We start from the raw sequence: 9,994 nt of genomic DNA on the forward strand, positions 1-9,994 counted from the left end.
TTACTTTTTAATCTGGCATTAGTGCGATTTAAAAGCTGGCCTATGACAATTTCAAACAGGGCATCCAGTTAGGGTTTTGCTATTATTTTAATATTAAAAAACATCTATTCCACTTGTATTATTTAGAGATCATTGCTATGTCCTTAGGTTACTTGTCAGTGTGTGAATTTCCTTCCCTGCAGTCCAGATGGATATTTTCCAAAAAAGATTAGCTTAATTTGGTTACTGAAGCTCTGTTCCCATCAGTCTAACAAATAATTTTACAGTGGCTTTCTTCGCCTGAATGTCTCCCGTTAAATTCTGTCGGAACTTGAATTCCATCTGCACTTAAATCTGGAAATGTCATGAACTACGCTTTTACAAAGATATACAAATAAACACAGCGCATTGAAGTCTTTTGCAGACCGCGTATGACTGTTAATTATTAAAACTCTAATGTACACATTTATTTTGCCCGTAACAAAGGCACTCCATATCTCTGGCACATCTAGAATCGTATTGTGTTTAGCAAAAGCGTGAAGGCCAGAACGGAGAGAGAATGTTAGAACAATTATCGGGTTCTGTTTGCCTTGAAATAACTTTGAAGCATCTGGTTACATTCCAGCGATAAAGGTTTTGGTTCTCTTGCTTTTAACTATACAAAAGCTGTTGATCCCAACACAGAGCATGTCATCTTGAAAGTACAGCTTCAGGTGGATACAGAGAATGTGTGGGGGAGGGGTGAATAATAAAAATGATCTGCACTGCCTGCAAGAATCCTGGCTGTACAGAAACTCTGTCTGCTGCTAATTCATCTACAATTGTTTTTTTCCCCCCTCGTCCAATTTTGCAGTTAATAAATAATAATAATTTGGTCACTTCAATCCACGACTGTTTGTGGGACTCTGCTGTGCGCAATTGGCTGCCGCGTTTCTGCCACAAAATATTCAGTCAGTTCACTTTACAGTATATTCTTTGAAGCGCTTTGAGACATCTCGAAGATGTGATAAGGCGCTATAACAAATGCAAGGATTATTATTATTATTTTCTCCTTTATTTTCCTGAAGGCAATGACACGTGCTGATGTGCTGAGGGATAATAATAACATGTTCATTTGATGTAGCATCTTACTTATTACGTTGTCGAGACGTCTCAGGATATACTGTAAAGTAAATTGACTGTGTATTTTGTGGGATAGTTTCAAAGGTGGGAGGAGGGGATATGATATTTGACCCAAATACAAGCATTTTGCAAGAGCGAGGCGCGGGAGAGGAGACATGGGAGTCACTGGATATAATTTAGAACATAGCCAGAATCAAGAACCCCAATATGTGGTAATCATATTCTTTAACATTCCTACATTAAAAATCCAAAGCATTCAACATGCACACATTTGATGTCTGTAGGACCTGCATGTTTTAATGCCACACTCTTGCAGCCCTTGGAAATACCCCCACCCACTCACCCTCCCCCGTTCCCCTCCCTCTCCCCCTCACCGAGCCAATTTCAGGTCAGTCAAGTACCGAAGAAACAATAAATCAAAAAAAAACCTGCAGATTAGTATTTAATACTAAATGCCAAATAAATAACTGGGACATTCCGAGGATTTTTTTGTTGCATGATCTGCTTTCTTAAGTACTGGAATCTCAAGCATGCCATTGAAAAGAATGAGCATTACCGCTATACATTTTCAGTGAAGGTCTGGATTGAATTAATAAAGAGAGGATCAGGGAGGAATGAATCAAGTTATGCCATCAGATTTACTCGAGCTATTTTGTTATCTGCCTCACGTGACAGTGCAGTCCTCTATTTATACCACTTACCACTGTTTCTGTACTGGAACATTGTCAAACAGTTGCAAGGTCTCTACCATCAGGATCTGTGCCTTGTCCCCAACTGCTGTTTGATTGCTGAAAACACATACAGTCTACTCTTAAAAACAGCTCTACTAAGTACCGCACAGGGGGCAGGGGACTGGGAGGGATTTACATTGGCATTATACTAATAGTTTCATTATACTGATGGTTTTAGGAGGTAAAAGGATTAATATAAGCCGAATTTACAGCAAAACATAATCACATGAAGAAGGCCCGTGCCTTAATTGGAGTTGGCTCTGGAACTACCAAAACTGGATTCTATCACTGACAATCTGACGACTAAAACGATCGAATAAAAAGAGACAAGAGAGCAATGAGGAGATTACTGGTGATTTTAGTGCAGCTATCTGAGCTGATTAGAATCAGAGCGCAGTAGAGATCTGACAATGCGTTTTATCCATTACAGCTTTGAGGTCAGTCTCTGTGCAATCTAAATGGCGATCATTCTGCTACTGACTGACTGACTGACTGGCTACTCTGCAGGAATCCTACTGCCATTCCAGTCACAGTCGATTTATCTTCTCTTCTAGCTGTTGGGCAGGCAAAGCCAAGGATCTTACCTTCTTATTTTAAATATAAACCATTTTATTAGCAATCTAAGGGTTAAAAATTGCATCGTGCGACATTACACCAAAGGTACTGCAACTGTAATAATGATCACATTGACCAAAAATAGAGCCAAAAGCAGTCAATAGGCACTACTGGCCTTAGGAGGAGCTTAACCCCACAACTATGGAGCGCTTTGAGACAACTCAAAGACATGATAAGGCACCATATCAAATGCAAGGATTATTATTATTATATTATAAGATATGAATCTTAATCAAGGTTGTATCAGTAGCACCTCTGACGGGCAATTATTATTGTTCTTGCCACCTACGTAAAGGATATAATTGAATTTATTAATGGAACCTCATATTGCTTTACTAAGTTTAACTTCCTGCTATTTTATATATTTTTTAGTAATCCACTCCAGTCTGCTCCGTCTAAGTGAAAACACCCAGTTAATTGGAGAGTGGCCAGACTGATGCAGTAGAATTGAAAAAGTAGTGGTTTGTGGGTTTGTATAACCACTTTACTCATATAAGCAGTTCTGCCATAGACTTTCTGGATTGCTTGATACACATGTTAAGCTGGTAAGACTGGTTGAGTACATTTTTGCATAACTTCCTGCTTGTGCAACAAATCTGATCCGCGGAGCTAAATTGAACATTTTACACTCTCTTATCACCTCATTCATGAGGCTTTGTCTCCACAAATGGCTTCTCTTCCAGCTCCCCCACCCCACCCCGCACCGTCTCATGGCTCAGGCCTCTCCTTTTCAACCTGTACATGCTCCCTCTTGGTGACATCAAATGCAGACATGTGGTCTACTTCAACATGTACGCAGATGACACCCAACTCTATCTCTCTGCCTCCACCCTCAACTCCAGGACCACTGATGTCCTGACAGACTGCCTGTCAGACATCAAGTCCTGGATGAGAGCCAACTTTCTACAGTTGAACGTCAGCAAGACCAAGGGTCTCCTGATTGGCTCACGCAGGGTGCATCTGCATCTCAGCCACTGGCAGCATCAGCATCCATGGTTGCACACTTCACCTCACCAAGCCAGTCAGGAACCCTGGTGTCTTGTTTGACCCTCAACTGTCCTTTCTCCCCCACATCCATGCTATGACCCTCTCTGTCTTCCCCTACCTCCACAACATTGCCCGACTGCCTCACTCCTCAGGCCACCGAAACCCTCATACATGCCTTCGTTACAACCAGGCTCGACTTGTCAGCCTTCCTAATCCTTCCCTCCACAAGCTGCAGATCATCCAGAACTGCAGCTCGTGTCCTCTCCTGCACCAGACTCCGTGACCCCATCACGCCCACCCTCGTCTGGCTCCACTGGCTCCCCATCCCTTGGAGGATTGAGTTAAAAATTCTTGTCCTTATCTTCAAGACCCTCCATGGCCTTGCCCTCTCCTACTGCTAAGCCCTTATCAACCTGTCTGCCCCCTCCTCTAAGCAGGCTCCAGCCTGCTCCATGTACCCCGCCTGGCCCATCCCGCCATTTGTGGTCGGGCCTTCAGCCTCTGTGTCTCCACCCTCTGGAATTCCATCCCACATTCCCTTTGCCTTGCTCCCTCGCTTGCCTCCTTCAAGGCACACCTCAAGACCCTCCTACCCCCACCATCCTCACACTCCATCCTCCCTGATCCCAACACCCCCCCTGGTTCGGGTCCTAATCCCTGACTGTTCAGCGACTTGGTACGTCCTCCTGACGTGAAAGGCGCTTTACAAATGTAATTTTGTATTGTATTGAAGCTACTAGTGGTGAGAGAGAAACAGCGCAAACATATGAAATGAGTTAAAACAATCACATCAGTTAATGGGCACCAAGATGTAATTATTAGCAGACTGGATCAATGCATAGACTTCTGATTGGGAATATTTGATAAAGGGACTATTTGCCATTGAGATGATCTCTTTGCAGGTTCTTTCTGAATTTTATTCTTTAGCTATAAATTCCTGGAGCAGATGCAGAGGTTTGTAAGTTTGAGTTGACTTCATTAATCTTTGCCAACAGAGGCAGTCAGGCCCCTACAATTGATCTCAGAAACTCTTGGCTTTGAGTGGGCAGCAATGATCGAGGACAGGATCTTGGCTAGGTTGTGATGCCAATAATGGTCAAACGTTATCTATTGCAATTCACTCTCTGAGATTTCACATGAAGGGCAGGTACAATTGGTTTGCGTCCAACAACAACGTGCATTTATATAATCCCTGCCCATGGCGAGCAGTGTCTCAGAGCGCCCGACACTGGCGGAGCCTGATACAAGATGACATTGTATTTCCATACTGTAACAACTGTGAACCTGGCAGAACATTCAAAGCTCCCCCTCCCTTTTTTCTGAGTGGAATTGAGAAACCATATATTGACCCTGTTTCTGAGATTTAGTCATGAAAGAAGTGTTGCTTAAAACTCAAAACATGCGTGTACATGTAATACTCCCCCAAGGACATTATCAAAATGGAGGTCAGTTACTTCAATAGAGATTGTACATGAGACTACATAATAGAGGGTATTAAGTCTCTGTCTGCACTTGTAATAAACCCATTTAAAAATAAATTGTAGCTGAGAGACTGGGTGGGTAAGCTGGTATGAAGAAGTTGATTATAGTGTTCTGAGGCTGGCTACTGGGAAGGACTGGATGCATTTCCCTAATGAGCTTCATTTCTGTTCTGCTTCTCCCCCTGGCAACTTTGTGGTGATTGAGTTTGTGGCATGTGAAGAGACTGAAAGCTTGAACCTATTTTCAACCGATATGTCAGCCTGGCTCAGTCGATAACAATCTTACCTCTGAATCAGAAACTTGTGGGTTCAAGCCCCTCAACAGGATGCTGAATTCATATAGACTGACATGACAATATAGTGTGGGGGGAGGGGGTCACTAGATTGTTGGAGGCTCCGTCCTTTGGATGAAATATTAAAACCTGTCTACCTGCTCAGGTGGATGTTAAAGATGCCATGGCACTACTGGAAATGAGAAGGGAGTTCCTCCTGGTGTCCAGGCCAACAAGTCCTCAGATAAAATTACTCATTCAATTTTGTTTGTGGGACATTGCTGTGCACAAATTGTCTGCCATATTCGCCTACAAAATACTCAAGTCACTATACTTTACAGTAAATTGCAAACAATTTAAAAAGAAAATTCCTGGAACCTTTTAAGTTAACTTTTTATTCTCTGAAATGATTCCATAACGTAAATCAAAAACAATCATCTGGCTTGTAAAGTGAATATTTCTGTTCTTAAATGACATATCCAATCCTTTCCTTATCCAAACACTTTGAAGTTGTTCCTGCTAAATAAATACTTTACTTTGTACAGTATAAAGTGCCAGAACGTCTCATTTTCAGCCAATTCTACAGAATGGTATCTGTTAAGTTCTTACTATAAAAATGAACACGTGATTCTAAAGTAAGCTCAAGACATGTAAACCTTCAGAGCAGGCAATGTTTTAGTACTTCCTGTATTTATACCTCATGATGAACCTTTCATTTGATCACACTGTGAAAAGGCACTATGTAATGCAGCACATCTTAAAATCCACAGAATTGTATTCTAAAGTGTAATTACTCTATATTTGCCCAGCAATGTTCCACAAACAGCCACGAGGCAGATGACTGATTTTTCTCTCTCTGGAGGATTGTTGGCCAGGACATTGGGAGAAATCGCCTTCTCTTTAATATCCACTTAAATAGGCAGACAAGACCTCAGTTCAAAAGATGGCACAACCGAATATATAGCATTCCCCTCAGCAAAGCTTTTCAAGTGTCAGCCTAGACGATGAACTCAAAGTCCTGCTGTGGAGCTTGAACCCGCAACCTTCTGACTCAGAAAGGAAAGTCTACCAACTTGGCTACCAACCAAGTCAGGTTGACACCCGCTTTTGGGACCTTGTTGGCTGCAGACTGGCTGCTACATTTGCCTACAATACGTCACTCACTTGAGCGCTGTGAAACATTTTGAGACACTTCGATTGTAAGAAATCAATGGTTCAATTCTGATCTAAGCTTCCTGGTTTGAGGGGAGCAAGATTGGTCCTCTGTGCCCTTGGGTTTGACGAGGGATCAAACCTGCCACGTCTATGTGGCTCAACATCATTCTACACGAGCAACAACTTTCATTTATTTATCACCCCTCATGCAGGGTATTGTCCCAGAGGGCTTTCGTCAGTGTATTACCGACTGAGGCATCAAGGCGAGGGTTTAGATTACTCCAGCTCTCACTCTCTTCCTGCTATTCTGAGACAAACACTTTGATTGGGGTCAAATTTGCGAGCCGTGTAAACCACTGAGGAAATGAATGTGTAAAGTAATCATGTCATCAACAACCACTGAAAAGGATCACAGAATCAACTGGATTGCTTTAAATTGGTTCATTGCAGAATTAAGCACAGCTGAACCTCCCTTCTTACACTGGGTCAGCACAACCTGCAAAATTAACAGCACGGCCTGCAAAACCCACTTTCCGCATCGATCACAAAACATGAAGTGGATGCATCCTCCTACTCTACAAATCATGTGTCAGTGTGGAGGCTGGCAAATTAACTGCACGATCTCTTGCGTTGCTCACATTCCTAAGGATTGTATGATGTGACTTGGGTTATGCAGTCAGTCATGGTTGCCCGGCACAAGATGCTGTATTATCATCTGTGTAACTATTCTTCTTTTATTAAGCAACAAATTCCACTTTTATGCAAATAACAGTGGTAAATGGTGGCATCTGGCCTTTGCATTTTCATTCTCAGAATTCCAAGGAAACTTGGCATTTTGTTCCTCACGCAACGGAACGCTGAGGGAATGAACTGGGATAATAATAATGATATAATAATACAGTGCTGAATGATTTGACTTGATATTACAAGTGTTTAAAATAAAAAAGAAATTTTGTAATGGTTTCACTGGTAGATGAACAGATTAAAACACAAACCTTACAAGTCCTGACGAGGGCTACCCAGTGAGTGCCAAGTGTGTATTGTTGGTACTGGGGCTTTGGAACCTCTGGGTGCTTGAGTCCAGCAGATTTACTGTCTCTGATGCTAAATGGCTCTGTACTGCCTAATTTAAGGTGACAAATTGTGTTCCTATTAGGAAATGTGGTATGTAGCGGAGATACCCTGCCCACAAAGTAAGATTTCACTTGGGAATAACACCTGCAGCCATTTAGAATTCCACTGTTCTACCACACTTACCTCAGCGATTCTGGATGTGATGAATGGAAAGTCCCAACACTTTTTGGTAAGGCGTTGTGAAAAGGTCAGAGCTTTATTGGTAGTGCATGTTATGTGAATAATGGACAAGGACAAGATTAGGCTCAGTTGTGAGTGTTGTTTCCGCCCCCAAAGTAGTTCAGTGAACCAGCAATGCTCATTGCCTCGGGTCACACACAAAAAATTACAACTTTACGGCTGTTTGTAAGCGATTGCTGTGTGCAAAATTGCATGCTGTGTTCACCTACCAAATGTAGTGTTTACACTTTACAATAAAATCCCGTGAGGAGCTTTAAGACATTTCAATGACGTGCAAGGTGTTGTATCAAACACATGTATTAATTATTATTAAAATTATTAATTGTAATAAACTTGGAAGAAGGCATGAGAGATTGCGTGCCAGAAAAGGAGAGGGAAGGAGGAAAATGGGAGGCAAGAGAAAGATGGGTAAAGAAATTAGTGTAATCAAAAATTAAAAATCCCATCCACTTTACAAAGTACAACAACAACAAAATGGCATTTATATAACACCCTTCACATTGGATGGACTTCCCGAAGATAGAAATCAAAACGCAATGCAGTGGTTTCCTAAACACAGTTGAAATTATAGAATACTATCAGTAAACGGCAATATTTGAAACTAATCTTCTTCAGCCTGGATTTTATTGATGTGCCTGATGCCTCTTCCTGTATTGGATACCAGACGTTTGATACTTAAGACACCTGTATACCGCAAGCAGCATGTAGGGTATAATATTGTATCCCTTGCCACCAGCATCAGAAAATAGTCATAGTGGAGACTATTTTATTTAGTGGAGACTAAATAATAATTTGGTCACTCAATCCACGACTGTTTGTGGGACACTGCCGTGCGCAATTGGCTGCTGCATTTCACCCACCAAAATACACAGTCAACTTTCTTTACAGTATATCCTGTGAAGCCCTTTGAGTCATCTCAAAGACGTGATAAGGCGCTGAATCAAATGCAAGGATTATTATTACTACTACTACTACTTAATGTATTTTTTGCCAACACTGAATGCTACTTTCTGGTGGCTGACAAGCCCCTTCCCCACCCACACTATTTATATCACAATAATGATTACAAATTTCAAACAACAGCAACTGAGCTTTAATATTAAATAGATTCAAATGTATTTATTTTAGACAAGGAAGCATTTCAGGAAGAGATTAAAAACGTAAACCCGTGGACGCTGAGAAAGAAAAGGGTGAAGGCAACAAAATGACTGTTTATTCTCCTTTGATTTCAAACCATGTCACCCTATTAAGTCCTGAGTTTTCAGTTGTTTAAACAGTCACAAATTTCGACACACAAACCATCATTTGAGTCAATTGAGCAATGAATACCAATGCTAGCAATTACCTGTGAAGTGCTCTTTTGAGTCATGTTGACCTCATAGGCGCTGAATGAAATGCAACGATTATTATTACACATAAATCTGCAAAGGGACAATCATTTTCGAGCTAATTGTAGAACAGCATTTATTCCTTGGCTCTATTAACAACAAGTTGCATTTAATTGGCGTTCCAGAGCGCTTGAAATGAAGATTAAAATGAATAAATACTGCCTGATCTGCCCACTTAGCCAGCTGTCTTGAAGCACTGTGGGGTTTGAAGGAAGCAGTGGTGTGCCTACGGTCTTTCAAGGTTGACTCAGATGCTCTCGCAGGCTGAGGTGCTTCATGTGACCACAATAACATTCGACGAAGACACACCTGCTTCAAAAAGGGGCTTTACTGCCATCATTTATCCAGCAGAGGGAGCGCTGTGACCAGGAGTCATATTATCATGGTAGAACTGAAGTTCTTTGGGACTGAAAATCCGCTGCGATTTACCCAACTACTCGTTGCATTCCATTGCATCTCGTGCTCATGGAACTGGGGAACATGTAGATGTAACAGACAGTCTCCTGATAGTGAACTTTAATTAAAAATAATAACGTTTGGGTTTCATATAATGCCTTATCGCGTCTTCGAGACGTCTTCACGCGCTTCACAGAATATACTGTAAAGTGAATTGACTAACTTTTGTGGGTGAAACGCGGCAGCCAATTGCACAGGGCGGTATTAATTAATTACAGGAGCTCCCCGATTTCCCCGATGCCTGAGTTTGCTGAAGGATGGAGTGAAATTGATCCATATCTGTTTTTTATGCCTGGTCTGTGCTGAGTTAACACATTCAATCACAGCAGGGACCTCAATCGACCTCACTGGCCGTGAGCTAGGGAGAGGAAAACAAATTAGATGAGGGTTCACCCTCCTGAATGTCATGATTGGGCTTGAATTGCTTTGTGACACTCACTGACTAAATCCGCAGATAAAGAACGTGCATTTGGAGTGAGGCATTTAGGAGGGAA

This window comes from Callorhinchus milii, unplaced genomic scaffold (genome assembly GCF_018977255.1).
Source record: "Callorhinchus milii isolate IMCB2004 unplaced genomic scaffold, IMCB_Cmil_1.0 Scaffold18, whole genome shotgun sequence".
Classification (NCBI taxonomy): Eukaryota; Metazoa; Chordata; class Chondrichthyes; order Chimaeriformes; family Callorhinchidae; genus Callorhinchus; species Callorhinchus milii.